The following is a 22,524-nucleotide window of genomic DNA, read 5'->3' as shown; positions in this document are numbered from 1 at the left end:
TCTTTGGTGGCTCTGCATATGCCTAAACTATGTGCTATGCGTTATTAGGATTTAAACCACATGATGTTAGATATTATTATTTTATAGGATAAACTGAGGCATCATCAGTAGCACTCCTCCACAGTTATGGGTCCACTTGTCTCCCTTGTCAACAACAGTCAGATACAGTTTGATATGCACAAATACGGAAAGATACAGCTCTACACACTGTAAAAAAAAATGGCAGATAAAATTATTGGCTCTGGCTGAGATGGCAAAGCTAACATGTGTAATGAGAGAAAAATCACCACTGACATTTGTTAAGGACTGGAATAGCATGTTCTTATGGACTTTTTGCATGAAAGAGAAAATGAACTGGTAATTCCGGCATTTGAAGATTGAAATAATACTGGTTTATAGAAGATAAAATGGTTGGATTTTAAGGAATGAATATTGTATGTAGCTGCAGAACACAGAGCCGGAAGTCCTTTTACTCTTTTCAATTTTTCTTTGGCTCCCCCCCCCCCAAAAAAAGATACTGTTATGTATTGAGTTGAATAGAATCCAAAATGCAGCAGTCTGATTGGTCCTAGAACAATAGGATTCAGAATGCAGAGGTCTGATTGGTCCTAGAGCAATAGGACCCAGAATGCAGCAGAAATGGGTTTGTATTTTTGTATAGCTATGAATAAGCTTCAGTAAATAAGCTTAAACAACAACAACAGGCTGATGCAGCAGCAGAAAAAAAGTCAATCTAGTCATCAGACTCTGATAGCATCCACCATTTTAACTCTCTCACCATGTATCTAGATCCCTGATATAGTGTCGCCTCAGAGTGAAGCCATGTTGAGACTCTCACAGGCATTACAGGGAAATCACAATGGCAGAGCCCAACACGGCTGTCAAGACTCCAGCCCTGGATAAAGGAACACTGAAAAGAAACCACTCAGCTTGGTTGCCTATAACTTGCATTTTAGATTGGCCGCAGGCTCAGCGGTGGGCGTTCAGACCATTGGCACCTGCCTGGCAGTGCTATCTCCTGTCACCAGGCCCACCTGGGTGCAAAAGAAGTCTTTGAATTGTGTTGCTTTTTGAAGAAAAAAACACAAAACTTCTCTTGATAACAGAAGACTGGTGAGCATTCCATTTCTGTCCCAGCAGAGGAAAGAGGATATTTGAATAGAAACTGATTGAACTATTTTGTAATTGTAATGAGCTTAGTCATTATTACACAATAGTTAGAAATAAGGGCTGAAAATATATTTCAATTTCATTGTAAAATTAAGACATATATATATATATATATATATATGCGTGCACAATGGCAAAATTAAGTAGGGCATCATATGTAAATGGAAGAAAGAAGGAAAGAAAGAAATTCACAGGAGACAAGAATAGGATTCTGCTTCCCACAGACTATCAACTGGGTGGCATAGTATTTGAGTAAAATGCAGTTGTTTCTTCTCCGAAGATACCTAGCAGTAGGAACACATAAACTTCAAAGCAACGACAAGTAGAGGTGACCTTAAGCTTGTTAGCATGGAGAGCCATTTTAAAATGTATAAAGAAACCTTAGCCTGCAGGTTGTTCCTTGCTGTTTTAGCTCTTTTATGTAGCTACAGCATACTAAAGCAACTATTACCAATACCTTACCTGTACTGTTAGTCATACCTACATTTTGTTAACTTTTGGCATTCTGCAGGAACTTGGAAAAAATGAGGAGTGTTGGTCCAGAGGAAAGATTTATAATAAATTCAGTATTGCGGAAATGGCAAGCATATTTGTTTCTCTTCCCTGTGATTGCCTTCTGCAAAAGTACTAATTTATGAAGGAGTCAGCCAGGCAGTAAAGAGGCAAGGTGTGTGCAAGGAAGGAAGAGGGTTTTTTGGGGAGATAGTATTGAGACTTCAAGATAGTGAAAACAGAAAAGCGCTTTCTTTTGTGAACTGGATAATAACACATTCAGTATAGTTAATATATTGCTTCCAAGCAGTGTTCAAATTCAGCCCAGAAAGATTCTTATGAAGAAATCTGTTTTCCTACTATCAACAATAACAAATAAAGATTAGATTCAAGGTACAAAATATAAACTGCGAAGCAAATCCACCAGGGCTAGAAATATTAAATATAGTCTTATGCTTAATGGATTGGCCTTAGAAAGTTCCCATGGGTATTTCAGAATGGTAGTCTAAGAAATCCTACATGACTCTTTGAACATGAGTTGCAGAACCAAAACATTAAAAAAAACCAGTTCACAAAATACACTTTTATGATTTATGTACTAGATATGTAACCCTGCTTTTTAGGGTGCTTACCCTAAAACACACTGGTATAATCATGTTTGCCATTAAAAAAACAAAACCTCCTACAAGGTACTTAATAGCACTGAAGTTACCGTATTTTTCGCTCTATAACACGCACCCAACCATAACACGCACATAGTTTTTAGAGGAGGAAAATCCGTAGGCATGCCACCCATAGGCATTCCCTCCATAACACACAGAGACATTTCCTCTTACTTTCTAGGAGGAAAAAAGTGAGTGTTATGGTGCAAAAAATACGGTACTTGGAATGTAAATTCCCCTACTTCCATATTTGGTTAAACAGGTTTTGTAGGCTTTTGAAGCAATACAAAAAGGAGCAGAGTTCGCTTAACAAGTGAGGATAGGATGAAAAGAAAGAAAGAAACTGTACAAATATACTACAAGCAACAGCATTTCAACAAGTGTATATGTTTTTTATTCTCTAGTCGGGTGTCTGTCTGATGTTTTTGCTTTTCAGGGCACACACATCTTCATCTTAGGTGAAGAGTGAACACACCTGGCCATCTTTGCTTTATCGGATTTAGATACCAGTTTAGGAGCAACACTGCTTTCAATATGCTAAAAGGAGGGCTGTCTGTGGCCTTGCATTCTACCTCTCTACACACATTTCAAGGTGGTGAAGTCAATTTAAAAAACAGCAATAAAGGAATCATTAAAAAGCAAGCAGACAGCATCAAATCAATAAAGCAGCCCGAGAGCCAGTCAAAACACACAACCTGAGCACAGGGGGGGAGTGTCTCTCTCGAAAGGCAGAGCAAATGTCATTAAAAGCCAAAGAGAACAGGACTGACTTGAAGGGGGGGATTAAGAAGAAGGTGCCCAGCATGCATGATTAAGACAGTCATGGGTGCTGTCACTGGAAAAGGTCCCATCTCAGGTAGCAACCTGCCTGTCTGTCAAAGGCAAGTACATTTCTGGGAAATGTAACATCATTTTATAGTAGAATGCAATGTGTGTCAACCTTGAGATTTAAGCTTGAATCCAGAGTCATGGGTTAAAAAAGGTAGACAGTCAGTGAGTTCCTGTCACTCTCTCCTGTATGTGCTGTATACTGCATGTTTATAGACAATGGTCTGCTGCTGACACAAATACTGCTTGTGTGAAGCACTACAGTATATCTTCCCTGTGTCATTTCGTTTCTCTGTCCCTGTCTGTGGCATCCAGTAACACTCAGCTGCTGAGTGTTCAGCATCACATGTACTTCTTTCCTCAGAAAATCTCGTAGAGTACAATCCTCTATACAAGAAGTAAAGGCAAAGGTAAAGGACCCCCGGATGGTTAAAGGTAACTATGGGTTTGCGGCACTCATCTTGCTTTTCAGGCCGAGAGAGCCGGCGTTTGTCCACAGACAGCTTTCCGGGTCATGTGGCCAGCATGACTAAACCGCTTCTGGTGCAATGGAACACCGAGATGGAAACCAGAGCTCACGGAAATGCCGTTTACCTTCCTGCCACAGTGGTATTTATCTACTTGCACTGGCGTGCTTTCGAACTGCTAGGTTGGCAGGAGCTGGGGCAGAGCAATGGGAGCTCACCCCGACACGAGGATTCGAACTGCCAACCTTCCGATCAGCAAGCCCAAGAGGCTTAGTGGTTTAGACCACAGTGCCACTCTATACGAGAAGTAAGTCTCATTCAGGGTTTACTCCCAGGTAAGTGAGCAGTCTCAATTTCAACCTATAATTTGCCCTAATAGCTCCACATATAACTTGCCCACATAGCCTTAGTGGGGCAATGTGGGTGTCCTCACATCCTACTCTGATAACATCAGACAATGGAGGACACATCAGTGAAGCTCAGGGTGCAGTTTCTTCTATCACCATTTCCTGGAAACTAGAGCATTCCTGGTATGGCAAGGAGCTGCTACCACAGACTTAAGAGGTTACCATACCGCAGTGGTTTTCGTTCCATTTCTGGTATCCTCAAAAGGAATCTTCTGACTTGAACGTTTGGGGGGAAATAGAATTAGATTTGCAGTAATATCTATCTGCCAAAGAAGGAAACGAGATCACAACCTGACAAATGGCATCAGCAGCTTGTAGATATAAGCGGACACCACAGCACCCAAGTGTCATTTTCTGCCCTTCTTATATTGTAAACAACGGAAGCAAAAGATTTGACTTCACCTTCGGTGAGCTGTCTTACCCCACCCACACCTGACATTATTTCTCTAGACCTTTATACATAACCTGACAGCGCTTTGCTCACAGGCTATAAAATTACCGCCTGCAATGTGCTTTACAGTGAGCGGTTTGCCAGACTCAAGTGTTACGAGGTTACGGCCTTGGAAGTTTGGGGACTCGCAAAATTGACACAACTCTCTTTTAACAGCACCTCAAGTGGCAAAGAGTACTGTGGGCAATGCATGACCCCTGGAAAAAAAAAATAGATTCAGCAGTTCAACATGAAAGGCAATTAAAATGAATGCAGCAGCCTTGTACACTTCTGCACATCATAATGAAACCACCAGTGTGCTCCGTTCTTTAGAAGTGGAAGCCTAGAATGTCAGGGCCAAAAGCACATTTGCACAGCTGCTCCAGGGAGTTTTGAAGTACTCTTAAGCCAAGCCATAATGTTGTTTTCATATTTACAATGAAAAATAAACTTATAATTTAAAAAGTAATATTTTGAGTGAGGGCAGCAAACATTAGATCCAAGACTATTGGTTTACCTTTCATTTAAAAAAAAATTATTTAAGAATATATTATAATTACTACTACTATTGTCACTATTATTATTCACACTCATTTGTTGTTTTTCCAGTGTTCCAAGTGCTTTACTTTGATTATCCCCATCCCAAGGTAACAATCTGTGCCCTGGGCAGGGATACGGAACAAATCAGGAGCTTTTGGCATTTCGATGTGAACCAACGTAATTCATATTTTCTGAAACAATCCACAATCCACAGCATAGCTATCCTTTGAAATTCAGAGTTCTCCAAATCTTGTGATGCAGTTTTCTGACTGAAAAAGGTGCTCAAAAATTCATACATTAGGGAAAGTGTGGCTAAGAACAGATATATTATACACTACGTTAGGGGAAATTGCTTGAAAAAATTGTGTATATTGGGCAACGTTGTGTACAAAAATGTGTGCATTGGCCGAGATGTTCACTATGGGTTGTAGCCAATGATGTAGTTTCATTTGTGCAAGGACTTCTAGCCTCACACTCTGGACAACAACAGTACAAGAAATAAGTAAAATAACCAAGCAAGTATTAGAAATCACCCCAGAATTGGCTTTACTAAACATCTTCCAAGACAATAATGCCCACTTATGCCACAAAGAACTCATAACCCACCTACTTTCAGCAGCCAGAAGCATCATAGCCAGACACTGGAGAGACCTGTCAGGAGTAAGCATGGACCAATGGTACCAAATAGTATGAAACAGCCCTACTAGAAAAATTAACCAGTAAACTGAAACTGACACGGGGACAAATAGAAGAAGACACCTTCACCCCGGTATGGCTCCCCTTTATCACAAACACAGCCCAACAAGACAACGACAAAAATCCATCAACAGCATTTAAATCAATATGGCTAACCTGATCCAAAACACCCACCCACCCCACTCACACATGAAAACAAAGACCACCACAGCCAACCACAAATGAATAACCACGCTCTAGGCCAACCTCAACCTCTCTCACCACCAAAGGAACACAAGCGAACAGCAAAGAACCAGCACAAGCAACGCTGACACCAAACCCTACATATAGTAAGTGAAATAGAAACATCGCCACCCAACCCCACTCTCACCCATCTCTCCCCCCCCCTCCACCTCTTTCCCCCTTTTCTTCCTAATGTCTCAACAAATGAAAATGATTTGTAAAAATGTTACATGGGGGGGAAAAACACAAGAGAGAGACATTGCACACTTTTGTAAATCAACAAAATCTCTAATAAAAACAAACAAACAAACAATGGAACTTTCCCTGTTCCTTTCCCCTCACATTCCAGCCTAAAACGCAAACATTTTCATAAGGACATAAAAAAAAAATTATTGTAAACCAATGCAGAAATGTGGCAACCTGAATTTAAGATCCTCATTCTTTCCAGAGAAACTGAAATAAACAGCTCCACCCATTCCTAGTGGTTATATCTTGCAGTCTACACAGGCATAGTGGACCCACAAAAATAAAAGGACATGACTAACTTGAATCTGTTAGCTCCAGTGCGTTTACTCATAAGTGGAGCTTTGATATATCCCTAGCACTTGGGGCAGAGGGCTTGCAACACCCCTTGCCAAGAGGAGTCCAGTTTATCCTTTGTTCTAAAGAAACTGTAGAATCTAAATTTTACACAGTACCGCTCCTTGTTATTGATGTTGTTGCTCTTGTTGACTTCTACTTGGATAATCCAAGCCTGTTGAAGGACATACAGATCAAAAAATTTCTTTCATGCTATTAGAGACCAGTTCTTATCTCACTTGCTCTGTGAATCACTGAGGACACAACTAAAGAGAGACCAGTTCTCAGCCCATAAATACTCAAACATCTTCAACAAGAGCTCCCGAGGATTCTTGTTTCCAGAGGAAAATGTAGGACTAGCAGTGCGACTAATTATCCATCTGCCTAATAATAAGGAAGGCGGGGAAGCCTCGCCATTTTCTGCAGCGTGCTCTGTCCCTGAAACCAACTTTCTTTTCCCAGAGTGCATCATATTTAGTTCTTCCTCTGTCCCCGCGCCTGCCTCAGATCTGTTCCACTGCATCAAAATGAAACTGGAATGCATCAAATCATTTAATCCTTCTCAATGGTGTTTTTAGCACAAAATAAATAAAGCTCAGAGAGAAGAGAGCATTTTTCTAAATGAACAGCAGCACACAGGTCATTGAAAGCTTCCTCTGTCGGAGCAATCATTCTTTCACACAGCAGAAAACATCTTTGAAGGATTAGAGGCACTTGTTAATTAATTTTCCAGTCTGACTTCTTCGGTCCCATACATAAAACAGACAGCTAATGTGATTATATGCATGCACATTCTAGAAATTAAGCGTAGCTAACAGGAACTGCTTCTCTAAAGCAGCAGCTGAACAGGGTTTTTTGGCTTTTTTGGAGGGGGGGCTGCTGTAATATGAATGTGTTCAGATTATGATTCACAGTTATGGAGAGATGTTTTCATTCATTCATTGTTCAAGCTAACAGTCAACAATTCATTAAGATATCAGAGCAATTGTTTGGGGGGAGGAGGAAGGATTAAACATGTTCAGTATTTAAAATGGAAAGGTTTGAAGCTATTTAGTCGCCCCCGCCCAAGAAACAAAAAAGAATAATTTCTGTTTTTGTCACGAAGAGGCCATCAGAATCAATGAATTTTCGTTGTGTTCTCTGGATATTGTCAAAGGCTGATAACATTCATAAGCATCTAAAATCAAATCTTTCATGAAGCTGCAATGAAATTTGGAATATACCGTACTTCGAATTAGTGATGTATGGACACCACAACCCCTGGATTGAGTTTTTCCTTTTCTTATCAAAAATTCCTTTAGGCTTCCATTGGAATTCCTCATATGTTTCCCCCCCCACTTGCGAAATGAACCTTGAAATTTCATGTTAGGCAAAACCCTGTGGCAATTTAGAATGTGCTGGCCCTCAAAAAATGGCACTTGTCTTATTGGAACACATTTCAGTTGCCGTGAAATTACGCAGATGCTTCATCCGTGCAGAAACCTTCAAATACAGTTTGGAGTTGAAATCTGGTGGCAAAGTCTTGTATTTAATTATTACATTTTTACATTCCTGCTCTTCCTCCAAGGTGCTTAAAGGTAAAGGTAAAGGGACCCCTGACCGTTAAGTCCAGTCATGGACTCTGGGGTTGTGGCATTCATCTCACTTTACTGGCCGAGGGAACCGAAGTACAGCTTCCAGGTCACGTGGCCAGCATGACTAAGCCGCTTCTGGCGAACCAGAGCAAAGCACGGAAACGCCATTTACCTTTCCGCCAGAGTGGTACCTATTTATCTACTTGCACTTTGACATGATTTCGAACTGCTAGGTGGGCAGGAGCAGGGACTGAACAACGGGAGCTCACCCAGTTGCGGGGATTCGAACGGCCAACCTTCTGATCGACAAGCCCTAGGCTCTGTGGTTTAGACTGTGTCCCAAGGTGCTTAGGTGCTTGGTTATTGGTTCTCCCCCCCCCTTTTATTTTTTTTTTTTTACATTTCATTTTTATTCAAATTTTACATAAGTATATATAGTCGTACAAATTTCCCATTCACATATTTACAGTTTTTTCATATGGGCTTCCCACAACTTCTCTGCCAATCATCCGTGATAAAAATTTTTCCTACACATTTCTCAAATTCCGTATCACCATTTTTCCTTTCCTTTTTTTCCTTTTTCTTTTAAAGTAAACAAATAAATACATAAATAAATATCTTAACAAATTTGTTTACATTTTTGCAATATTCCTTATCTTACTCACAAAACTTCTTTAAAACCTACTAGCGTTGTTTGTTCCTCACATACGCCTTTCAAATACTCCGAAAATTTTTTCCAGTCCTCAATGAATTTATGGGCTCGTTGGTATCTAATTTTCCCAGTTAATTTATCCAATTCTGCGTAATCTGTTAATTTCATCCTCCACTCCTCCAAAGTCGGTAATTCTTCTTGTTTCCACCTCTGGGCCATCAATACTCTCGCTGCTGTTATCGCGTACTGGAAAAGTTTACAGTCCTTTTTATTGATTTCATTCCTCATTATTCCTAAAAGGAAAGTTTCTGGTCTCTTTACAAAACTGTATTTTAACATCTTCTTTAATTCATTATATACTCTCTCCCAGAACCCTTTCACTTTTTTGCACTCCCACCACATATGGATAAAGGTTCCCTCCTTCTCTTTACATTTCCAGCACTTGTTGTTAGTTTTAAACATCTTTGCTAATTTCACTGGTGTGATATACCATCTGTATACCATTTTCATCGTGTTTTCTTTTAGTGTGGTGCATGCTGTAAACTTCAAGTTGTTATTCCATATTTTCGCCCAATCTTCCTGGTATATATTGTACCCAAAGTCCCTAGCCCAGTGGATCATTACCGACTTAACTTCCTCATCCATCGCGTACCATTCCAATAACATTTTGTACATTTTAGAAATTGTTTTACTGTCGTTGTTTACTATTTCCGTTTGGAATCTTGAATCTTTCCCTATATACCCCTTTTCTTTCAAATCTTTTTTAAACATATCATTTATTTGATAATAATTAAACCAATCAAACACATATTCTTTTACTTGTTCATATGGCTTCAATCTCCATTTTTCTCCATCCTTAACCACTAGGTCTCCATAGGTAATCCAGTTACCTCTCATATTGGTTTTTTTAACACACATAACCTCTAGTGGAGACAACCAGTGTGGGATCCTTGGTTCCAATAAATTTTTATATCTCTCCCATACTTCCTTTAACGGATTCCTAAAGATGTGGTCTCCAAAAGTTTTGTGGCCCTTTTTCTTCTCCCGCCATAGATACGCGTGCCACCCAAATCTGTTATCAAATCCCTCTAGGTCTAGCAATTTTGTGTTCTTTAATTTTATCCAATCTTTTATCCAGCAAAGGCATGAGGCCTCATAGTATAATTTCAAATCTGGCAGGGCAAAACCTCCTCTTTCTCTTGCGTCCGTTAGTAATTTATATTGGATTCTCGGTTTTTTGCCCTGCCAGATATATCTTGAGATTCCTCTTTGCCACTCTTTGAATATCCTCGTGCCCTTAAGTATTGGAATCATCTGAAATAAAAATAACATTTTTGGGAGTACACACATCTTAATCATTGAAATTCTCCCCCAGAAGGATAGTTTTAGTCTTCCCCACACCTCTAGGTCTTTCTTAATTCCGTTCCACACAGGTATATAATTATTCTGAAACAAATCAATATTTTTTGGAGTCATCCATATTCCCAAATATTTTACTTTTTTCGCCACTTCAATACCCGTTTGTTGTTGCAGATCTTCTATCAGTGTTTGAACCATATTTTTTACTATGATTTTAGTTTTTTTCTTGTTTAATATAAACCCTGCTACTTTACCAAATTGATCAATCTCCTTTAACACTTCTTTTACGCTCTCCGTCGGGTCTTCCGTCATTAACACCAAATCGTCAGCAAAGGCTTTGACTTTATATTTATTTTGGCCCACTGATACCCCTTTTATCATTTCATTTTTCCTAATTGAATTTAGAAGAACCTCCAGAACTAGTATAAACAGCAAAGGCGAGAGCGGACATCCCTGTCTGGTACCTTTCGATATTTCCACCTCTTCCGTAATTACACTATTCACCATCAATTTTGCTCTTTGTTCAGTGTAAATTGCCTTTATTCCATTGTAAAAGTCCTCCCCCACCTCCATGTATTCTAAATTTTTTAACATAAAGTCCCATGAGATGTTATCGAAAGCCTTTTCGGCGTCTACAAACATCAGAATTGCCTGCTTCTCATTCCTGGCTGTCAGGTATTCTATAATATTAACTATGTTCCTGACGTTATCCCTCATCTGTCTGCCTGGAAGGAAGCCCGCTTGGTCATCATGAATAATTTCTTGTAGAACCTTTTTCAGTCTTTTCGCTAGTATTCCTGTAAAGATTTTATAATCTGTGTTTAACAAAGAAATTGGCCTGTAGTTCTTTACTTGTGTTAGATCTGCATCTTGCTTTGGAATAAAGGTTATGAAGGCTTCTTTCCATGTCTCGGGTATTTCCTTTTCTTTCAGAATATTATTCATTACTTCCCTCAGTGGTGCCATCAAAGTCCGTCTTAACTCTTTATAATAGCTTGCTGTAAATCCATCTGGTCCTGGGGCCTTCCCTTTTTTCAGCTCTTTTATAATCTCTATTATCTCATCGTTGTCTATTGGGATGTTCAGCTTTTCTTTCTTTTCTGTCGGGATCTTCTGCACCTCTTTTTCCTTTAAATATCTCTCTATTTTTCTCAAATTGTTTTTATCCTTGTTGTTGTACAATTGTTTGTAGAAATCCAAAAATCCCTTTCTAATTCCTTTCGGATTGGTTATCTCTTCTCCATCTATTGAAATTTTATTTATTGTATTTAGTTCTTTTCTCTTCTTAATTTGCCAAGCAAGCCATTTCCCGGATTTGTTGGCAAATTCAAAATTTTTCTGTCTTAGCTTTTTAATATTCCACTCCACCTCTTTATTTATTATCATAGCAAATTGTGTTTGTAGCACTTTAATACTTTGTTTGATTTTAGGATCATTTGGATTTTTGATTAGTCTTTGCTCATTATCCATTATTTGTTTTAAAATCTCCTTCTTTTCTTTTTCTCTATTCTTCCTTTTAATTGAGTTCCTTTGTATAAAGAACCCTCTCATCACCGCCTTGCTAGCGTCCCATACAATACTCATCTTTGTACCTTTGTTACAGTTATCTTCAAAATACTCCGTCAATTTCTTTTGCACGTCTTGTAATATTTTTTGATCATCTAAGAGGTAGTCGTTCATTCTCCATCTAAAAGTTCTTTCTTCAAGACTTTTTAATTTCAATTCAATTGGGTTGTGATCTGAGATTACTTTTGGCTGGATTTCAATTTGCATGGTTCTTGGGGTTAAATCATTGGAGATCCAAATTTGATCAATTCTGGACATTGACTGGTTTGGTTCTGAGTAAAACGTGAATTGTTTTTCACCCCCCTTTTAAATCCTCACAACAGCTCTGTGAGGTGTGTGGGGCTGCATAGGAATATTATGGCAGGAATAGAATTTGAATCCAGCCACTATGCCACACTGTCTCTAGTAAGGGCTGTGTTAGGGATAAACTCCAATCCTCATATCACTCCAATCTTCACATCACTCCAATCCTCACATCACTGTGCTCCACTGTGCTTAAATTCATCCTTCTTACTTTAGTGAATAGGCTATTTGCTATAAGCAGAAGCAACCATTTTGCATGCTGATATAGTCTGGGCTATAGTTCAGTCTCTGGATAAATATTTTGGCCTACATCCTGAAATAAGTGAACTGATGGAACTAAATATTTCTCATCCCATCCACCCTCCAACCACCTGCTTCCCCCGCAAAAAAAAGCCTCTGCGGCAGAGTGGGGGGTGTCAAGGGCCCCTCCTGAACAATGGGGGGGGGGGTTTCTAGAGAAGTAGGGATTGGTCAAACCGAACAGAGCTCCACCCACTTCTGAACTATTCCTCCCCCCTCCCTGCCATGGTTCCAACAGCAGCAGCTAGGATTCTTCATGCACAGAAATGGAACGAAGAAGTTCCCACCAAAGAAGAATCGGTGAATAAGATAATGGACTACGCAGAACCAGCAAAATTAAGAGATTCTAATGACGAGTGTTTTGTGGAAGAATGGATGCCCTTTTCAGACTACTTAAAGAAATATTATAATATGATGAACCTCCACGTAGGATTTGAGATATGAGCAACAGAAGTAATTAGATTATAATATTGTGGTTACGATTTAATAAATAGGGTGCAGCAGAATTGGAGAAACAACAACTCCAGGGAAAATGGGGTGGGAAGTCGACAAAAATAAGAGGAAAAGGTGAAATTGTGTTTTGATTGTGTATGTTAAAAACGTTGAAACTTAATATAATTGGAAAAAACGAGTGGTAAAGTTGGGATGAGCGCCTCATTCCATCTACAAGTATTGTGTTCCGCTCTCATACTTGAGAAGTCAGAGTTAGGGAGAGGTTGGCTGAGAGCAGAACAAGAAGCCTATGATAGTTCAGAGATGCCTTTGTCTGACAAGTGGGTTTTCTGAAAGAATGTCAAGATGGAAAGGACCACTGATCGAAATAGAAGAGCTGTTCTCTAGATGTATTCTGCAGTTTTCATCTGTAATAAAACATGTGTACTCTACTTTTATTTGGATAAATCCACAGTATCTATTAAAACCAGGCAGTAAAACTGACACCACTATTCTGTGGAATGAAAGCCAACCGGGGCAGAATAACAAGCAGGGCCTGTAATACCAAAGGCAGGTCAAGAGTTTTCTTTGAGAAAAGGAATGCCATTGTGGAGGTGTGAGTGAAAGAAGGAAATTAATCTCGTAATCACAAACATGATAAATTGGAATGAGCAGGAAGAGTGATCCAAGTCTTTTCTTTTTTCATATTTATGTAACTGCAATCATTTTGGGAGGAGGGCTAGCTATGTATGTAACAAGTATATGAAAAGTGGGGGAGACACACACCCTTTTTCTTATCCTCCGTTGCTTCCTATGATTAAAGGTATTTATGGAGGCCAAAGTCAAATTGCTTAAAACAACAATAAAGGGTAAACACTCTTCAAAATACAAAATACTTCATACATATGCCCCCATTTTCATTTATCAATTTTTAGCATACACTGAGAAGATTTATTTGCAAGTTTTTCAGCTTATCTGGGGGTTTTTTAATCCATCAAAACGAATTAACACCCATGATGAACACCCACATCTGTGAACAATGCCAGTTCATTTCTTCATATCACCATATCATATTACTGAATCTATGCTGCACAGTCTAATAATAGGGTGTGTTGTTATTTTGTGACAAAGGAATGCTCCCAACTATTTAAAAATCTTGCTGCATTGAACTTTTCACTTTAATATTGAGATAATATTGAACGAATCATCAAAGGATCTCGGTATTCCTTTCTATAGAAAATATTGTTTTCATCCTGGGGACACTGGAAGGCAATAGACCAGAGGCTCATTTTCTGTTCTTTCATTTCTTTTGATATCTCCCTATTAGGACCCAAATTTAAATTCAGCGTGATCGCCTAGTAAATAAAAGCCAGAGCAAGACCAGACTTCTAATATTAGATCAGATATCAAGTCATTGTTGTAACAAACAAAAAGATTCTACAATACAAGTGTGTTTCTCCAATCTGGTGCTTGACCTCAATTTTGGATTTCGACACAACCACTTCAGTCATGCCACTGACTCTCTGGATGTGTGTCTCCATTGGATAGACACCTGGACAAGCTAGTACAGAGAAGTGGAAATTATAAAGAGACAGAGAAATGTCATGGGCATAAAGAAGACTGAAAGGGAGATGAAGAAGAAATTACGGAGTCAATGGAATACGAATTCATTGAACAAATGGGCTGAGAGTGGCTATATTCTCCAGGGTTTACAAACCTAGGCATCTAACTGATCTTCAGTGTCTGCTGAAAACAACAGCAATACTTCCCTGTCTTTTAAAGAGTTGGCCAGACCTAGGCAAATAAATGAAATTTATATGACTACACATTCACTCAATGCACACATGAATCACATTCATTTATTCCCTCTTCTTAATTGCAAGTGCTTGTGGCTATTGTGAAAACAAAATAGTTTATATTAGAACTGAGCCAATACTTCTGAAGACATTTCTTCCAGAGAAAAGAAGGCTACTTCACAGAATTTTCTCCTGAGAAATATTAGAAAATAGGTTAGGAGTGGTGTTTTGGTGCCGTTTGAAACAGTTATAAATCCAGTATTAATTCACAAATAGGTTGTACTGGGCAACAATTTTTTACTTTTTGAATGTTGTCTAGATTTCTACAACTGATTTAGGGTATTTTTGCACTGCTGAATCAGGAAATGGCATCCGTTTCTCTCCATCAGGTCAGGTTTACTGTAAACTGAATGGTGGGCATTGATAAAGCTAAGTACACGTAAATTGCATGTTGCTTCACCATTTTTCAAACTTCAGGGCTTGAACTTCCGTTTCTTGGAACTCCAGGAATGCTCAGCAGCAGGGAGGTCTCTCTTCAGAGTCCAACAGTAGTCAGCCATCATGACTGCGTCCCAGCGACCCTGATACCTGGTCTCCATCTCTTTCATGTCCTGATGGAATCTCTCTCCCTGCTCGTCACTCATTGAACCCAGGTTCTCAGGAAACTGGTCCATATGTGAAAATAGGTAGTGCATCTTGACGCTCATGTTGCAACCCACCCACCCCACTCACACACAAAAACAAAGATCACCACAGCCAATCACAAACGAACAACCACACCCTAGGCCAACCCCAACCTCTCTCACCACCAAAGGAACACAAGTGAACAGCACAAGCAACCTTGACACCAAACCCTACATACATTAAGCATAATAGAAACATCGCCACCCGACCCCACCCATCTTCCCTCCCTCCACCCCCCTTTTTTTCTCTCCCCTAATGTCTCAACAAATGAAACGGATTTGTAAAAATGTTACATGGAAAAAATACGAGACACATTACACATACTTCTGTAAAACAAGAAAATCTTTAATAATAATAATAATAATAATAATAATAATAATAATAATAATAATAAACAACTGAGACTAAAGAGGAAGAGCCAGCACCATCCCCTATACTGAAGGCAGCTGGGGGGGGGGGATAACTGAGGACACCCTGGAGGGCTGACGAGGCAGTGCTCCATTAATTGTACAGCACCCACTGTGGCTTCCTATAGAGTAAAGAGGTCTCCCTTCTGTTTTCTGCAAGTAAAAGGTTGCCTGCCATGGAGCAAACGTTTGGGGGATGCATCTATCTTGTGCAGAGATCCTTTGTGCTTTCTGCCTAAGAAACCTTTCAGTGGGCAAATGCATACATTTCCCCTTTTCTCGTGTCACTCTGTTGATTTCCAGGCAGTGTAGCTCGTCTCATAATGGTGTGGTGTGACATGCACTGGAAGGTACTAAATCATATTCACTTTCCATGTGTGTTTGTGTCAATCATCAGTGAGGGCGATACATATTCTCCACCTCCCTCAGCCAACCGTGCGAGGTGCTTTTTGCTTGTCATGATGTCTCAAGATAAAAAGAAATCTTTCTTTGCTCCTGGTGAATAGTCTGTCTATTTATAATGCAGGTATTAATGTTTGCCATTATCACCTTTTCCCTGTCGTCAGCTTAGAAGTCGGGTTTTTCCCCATTATTCTGTGCTCACTGCCACCCATTGTTTCTTTCCTGGCATGCATTTGTCCTTCAAAAATTGCTCATGGTGCATTCAAAGGTTTGTGTATTTTTCCGCTATATACTCTGCCTTTAAAATGTCTTCTTTGTGCAACTCTGTGGGGTTGCTCACCCTGGCCTTGTCCCTGAGCAAAAGTCCCCTCTTGTGTCATCCTCATCAGTGCTTGAATAGCTATGGATTAATTGCCAATTGCTCCCTACCATCTGTGAATATACTCCATCTCAGAATGAAAGGCAAGCTATGCTGCTTAGGGTCGTGGCACAAGTATGAATGAGCATTTTAGAAATAATTTGCATGAGTGTGAGTAATGGCATGTTGGTATTGCTAAGGCCACCGGGCCAACAGTTCACCCTAGGGGCATATTTAAAGTCAAAATGATTGCATTAGTCATTTCATTGAGCAATGGGGACTTTCAATGTAATTACTCAGAAAATCCCCAGAGATTTGTTGTCATTTGTTGGACAAATTGTAATATGGATGTGCTCAAATATATGCATATCCAGTTGAGCATGGTCCTTTCTGATGGGGAGAGGATTTCTGCAGGTCTCTACTAGCACAAACATTTTAACACGTGGTCTTCCAGATGTTGGATGACAGCGCCCATCATTCCTGTTGGTTGGGCAGATGGGAGTTGAAATCCAATGGCAAATGAATGCACACAGTTTCCCATCTTTGTGTGCTTCTATGGAAGATGCCAGAGAATGAAGCAGTGGTGTGTGGTCAGTGGACTAGGGGGACAAGGCTAGTCCCCTAAATGTACCCCTGGCACCTCCTTCCCAAAGCCCAGGAAGCTCCTGCCCACCTTAGGGAGGGAGGTGTGATGTTCAAGCATGCAACGTTAGGACATCAAGATGTCCCATGGATGACATCACCCCTCAATTGCCCTCGCAAGCTGGTGCCTCTGGTGCTAATGAAACATTTCACCACACGCCACTAGAACAAAACTGGGTGGTTATATAGGTAAAGCATGCTCTCTCCCTCAGAGTTTCTGCACCCAAAGCTCTTAACTTTCATTGACATTTGGTAAGGAGCCTTCCCTAGTGGCTGAGGTCCATGGTATCTCCACAAAGGGTTGGGAAAGACTCCTGTGCAAAACATTAGTTGCTGCAAGTCACTGCAGAAAGTCTTGGAGGTAGATGGACCAGTATAAGTAGGGATGTTTGAGAGATTTGAGCTTCCAGAATTCTTATAAGAATTGGTTGGATCAGCACTCCTAGAGCAGTTGCCATCTTGTCGGCTGAGGAGCTGACAGTAACATCTGGAGGATACTAAGGTTGGCAAAGGCTAACATGTGGAACAGAACTTAGTCACCATTTTTCATACTTCTGGCATGTTTCTACAAACAATATAGTTCCCCACTGCAAAAAAAAAAAAAAGCCTATTTTGAAAGCAAATATGTTTAGAAATGTAAAATTTGAGCGGAAATGCATTTAGATATATATATATCTATTAATATGCATTTAAACTAGGTGGGGTTAATGCAGTTGCGTGGCAAGGTCCCAAACCCTCCCAGGAAGTGGAATAAAGACACGTGAAACAGTATTTCAGGTTAATGGGCGAAAAAGGCCACTTCTTCATTGGTGACAAAATGTGAGTGGTTTGGCTTAGGCATTGGAAACCACACGACTGTATCTGACTCCTGCCTGTCTGCAGGAAGTCTTGGAAGGGTCTGATGGTGTTTCCTGCTTGGCAGGAGGTTGGACTCGATGGCCCTTGTGGTCTATTCCAACTCTATGATTCTATGATTCTAACCACCAGTAGGGGGAGCCCTCCTGGTGCACATCAACTAGGAACTCCCCCAGGGTCACCACTAGGGGTCGTGCCATGGCCCTAGCTCCCCGTCTGGGGCTTCGGACAGAGACCACGCCTCTCGTATTCCTTTAATGGAATACCTCTGACCTGCTGTGGGCAATTTTAAATAGCCCGCACCAAGCCCCTGGACCATCCAGATTGGATGGCCTAAGGATGACGTGGCCAGGGACCCTCCAATGGTGCAGTGAGGGCTTGTTTCCAGCCCACAACGTCATTTCCCTGGGAACGGGAAATGGCTAAACAGGACAGAATAAACTTGTGAACACATGTCAAAGTAACATGGACTTCCTGGTGTCTGGAACACAGCTCTTTCCCTAAGCACAAGGCAGCTTCTGCTGTGGCTGTGGGAAGTGAGCACATTTCATGCTCACTTCCAACACTGACTGCTAAAAGGATCGCATTTTCATGGCAAAAATGTCGAAAGCCAGCCTTATGACACAAACGCTTATGACATTCGGTAGCAAATCACAATGCAGTGATTATCCAAAAAGCTGTACTTTTCATAATTCCAGATCTCTTTTCAGCTGTCCTAAATGCTGCCATTTACTGGTAAATGATGGAAATGAGAATGAAATGGGGTCATCTAGCGAAGGCATTTGGACGCTTCTCAAGAAGTACAACTTAGAATCTTCTGTCAAAAAGTTCTTACTTTTTTCTCATTGGCATCCTAAAATCTTTGTATTCTCCATTAAGCACTGACATTCTCTGGGTCCCATGCACACACTTCTGAATTTTTTCTGGACGCAGCACTTATGCACAGTGTATCCGTACTATAAAACAGGGGATTCATTTCTTGATACTTCGCTATGGCTTTATGAGTGCTCCTTGACAGATAGCTGTAAAAAAAGTCCTTTCAATCTTTATCAGTCCAATATATTCACAAATGGTTCTTCCAATTGACCTTCAGATGGGATTTCCACAAGCACTTTGGTTTCTGGCCAGTTCAGTACTTCTCCAAAGTGCTCAATCCCTCATCATTTCTTCCTGCTGAATTGTGCATATCGCTGCTAGCAGAGTTGGTAAAAGGAGGTTTAATGCATACACCTTTTCTTCCTCATTTCATTTTGCAATATTAGTGGCGGTGGCGGGAGGATTCACACGTGTGGAGTTGCATCCAGAGTAGTAGTCACAACCACAATCCCTACACCAGCAATGCTACAGTTTACCTGGACAGGTCAGGGGTGAGGTTGGGGCTGCATGGATGCATCAGTAGAGCCCACCCCACCCCTGCCCTGCCCTCCCCAGATAAACTACAGCAATGCCAGTGTTGAATAGGTGGCTTGGTGACTACTGCCACCCTACTGTAGGGTCCAATACGTTGCACTAGTGACTAGACTGATGATGGAAACACACTACCGCCAAAATATGCCTCCAGTGTTCAAAAGCCAGGTTCAGGTTTCTTGTCTTGATTTTCAAGGTTCTGAATGAGTCCAGGACTCCCTAACACCTTATATTGAAATATAATACAGGTGTTGAATGCAGCACAATATATTATGGGCTGTCCCGTGAATCCACTGGATGAAATAGCGGAAGATCGTTGCCTCCGGAGAGTGAGGAAAATTCTCAGGGATGATTCACACCCTGGCCGGCACTTTCTTGATCTCCTGCCCTCAGGCAGAAGATAGAGAAGCATGATTAGTCGCACCAACAGGGTAAAGAACAGCTTCTATCCGTGGGCTGTTAGGCTGCTGAATGAAAAGATAACAACAGGGCAACTGACTTTCGGGTTTGGTGGGTCTGCATCAGTAAACGAGGGGAATTAAGACTAAGAGAGCTGAGTGGGGGGTGCTCGTGTAATCTCACTGTATACAAGTTGTACAAGTGACAATAAAGTATTTCAGTTTCAATACCTGTGCCCGATCACTGAGATCTTTGGAGACTTCTTAGCAGTCCCTCCATGGCTCACATGCGCAGAGCAATGTAGAAGAGCTGAAGGCTGCTATTGAATTTTCCTGGTCTTCCATAACACCTCAGCAGTGCCACAAGCTGATAGCATCCATGCCACGCCGCATTGAGGCAGTAATTGATGCAAAAGGGGCCCAAACCAAGTACTGAGTACATGTGCAAGCTTCTACTTCTCAGAGGTCCAATATTGCTCTATTTGCAGTTCTTGTTCTGCTGATTTCATTTTATATTCTAATTTTCTGAGATTGTTAATTTGGGGTTTTCATCAGCTGTACACCATAAACATCACAATTGTAACAAATAAAGGCTTGACATATCTCGTTTGCATGTCATGAGTCTATCTCATATATTAGTTTCACCTTTTAAGTTGCATTACTGAAATAAATGAACTTTTCCACAATATTCTAATTTTTCGAGTTTCACCTGTATTATGGGCTCAATGTTAAGAAGCTCCCTTCCAGCTGAGGCCAAACAGGCCCCCTCCCTGTTGGACTTTTGCTGTCTATTGAATAATAATAATTTATTATTTATACCCCGCCCATCTGGTTGGGTTTCCCCAGCCACTCTGGGCTGCTCCCAAGAGAATATTAAAAACACACTAAAACATCAAGCACTAAAACCTTTCCTATACAAGTCTGCCTTCAGATGTTTTCTAAAAGTCAGATAGTTGTTCATGACATCTGATGGAGGGCGTTCCACAGGGTAGGTGCCACTACTGAGAAGGCCCACTGCCTGGTTCCCTGTAACCTCTCTTCTCACAGTGAGGGAACTGCCAGACAACCCTCAGAGCTGGACCTCAGTGTCCAGGCTGAACGATGGGGGTGGAGATGTTCCTTCAGGTATAGTGGGCCAAGGCTGTTTAGGACTTTAAAGGTCAGCACCAACACTTTGAATTGTGCTTGGAAACGTACTGGGTATTGGGATACTGCCAGGGAGACAAAGGCCATCAAGCCCCCACGCCGTCTCCGGACGATTCATCGACCTCCCGTAGAAACGCACTATCAGTCAATTAGTGACACAAGCCTCAGAAATAGCTTGCCACATTCCAGGGCTTGGGCACGCTTTTCAGCAGAGTTTGCACAGCGAAAGATGCACCCAGGAGAGCATTATTTACAACTTTATTCAGCGTTGGTCAGAACAAAGAAAACATGACTGCCTACTTCGATGTCCAGACGCAGAGAGAGAAACAAAAGCTATGTACAAAACATAAACTTCCTGTGAGCAGGAAATACGTAGGCTGTGACTCACAACAGCCTGTCCCCTTTTTAAGGTGGAATGGAAATATCCTAACATGTAGGTCTTTCAAGACTGGTGTTATGTGGTCTCAGCAGCCACTCCCAGTCACCAGTCTAGCCGCCACATTCTGGATTAGTTGTAGTTTCTGGGTCACTGTCAAAGGTAGCCCCACATAGAGCTCATTGCAGTAGTCCAAGCGAGAGATTACCAGAGCATTCACCACTCTGGCAAGACAGTCTGAGGGCAGGTAGGGTCTCAGCCTCTATACCAGATGGAGCTGGTAGATAGCTGACCTGGACACAGACTTAATCTGCACCTCCATGGACAGCTGTGAGTCCAAAATGACTGAAGACTTTTTTTTATTCTAGCAGGCATTTCAATGGAATTCTGACATTATACTTTAAACCGCATCTCTCTGTGTGTTGTATTCCTTGTGCAGCACGTAGAGACAATTGCAATTAAGCAGGAAATAAATTGGTTTAATAAATAAATAGAGAAACCATCTGGGCTGAGAGATTTCATAGAATGATAGAATTAGAAGGGACTTTGGGAGATATCTAGTCCAACCCACTGCAATGCAGGAATATGCAGCAGTCTTGTATGGGGATCAAACCTGCAACCTTGGCATTATCAACACCACGCTCTAACCAACTGAGCTATGCAGCTGATTGGTTGGTTTTTAATTTGTCCATTAAGCATAAGACTTCATTTCTTCTCACCACTACTTACTTCTCTCTGTGGCCCCTCTCTCCCTTACCATATACAGTGGTACCTCGGGTTACAGACGCTTCAGGCAACAGACACTTCAGGTTACAGACTCCACTAACCCAGAAATAGTACCTCGGGTTAAGAACTTTGCTTCAGGATGAGAACAGAAATCGTGCTCCGGCGGCACAGCGGCAGCAGGAGGCCCCATTAGCTAAAGTGGTGCCTCAGGTTAAGAACAGTTTCAGGTTAAGAATGGACCTCCGGAAGAAATTAAGTTCTTAACCTGAGGTACCACTGTACTGTTTGTTTGTTTGTTTGTTTGCGCGTGTGTATAGCCTTGTACTGAAAGCCTAACGAAGCGCTTTACAAAACGTCAGACCCTGACCATATAGGATTTTAGAAGCAAGTTGATTTAGATGGTTACTTCCCAGTAAATGTATTTAGAGTGCAGACAAAATCATTGCCAAGGGTCTGCTTACATTCTGAGATATAGGCAAAGGAAAAACGATAGGCCAGAAATCAGACTACGAGAGACCAAAAGTATAATATGGATGTGATTAAATGCAAATGTCAAAGAAACACTCACAGAGTAGTAAGTAGACTGGACAAGGATGAAGGAACAGTGGTGCTAAAAGCAGATTAAATAAAATTTACATAAATAATGCA

This window comes from Podarcis tiliguerta (genome assembly GCF_965153285.1).
Source record: "Podarcis tiliguerta genome assembly, chromosome: 10".
Classification (NCBI taxonomy): domain Eukaryota; kingdom Metazoa; phylum Chordata; class Lepidosauria; order Squamata; family Lacertidae; genus Podarcis; species Podarcis tiliguerta.
The sequence above is the reverse complement of the archived record's forward strand: the minus strand, read 5'-3'. Positions refer to the sequence as shown.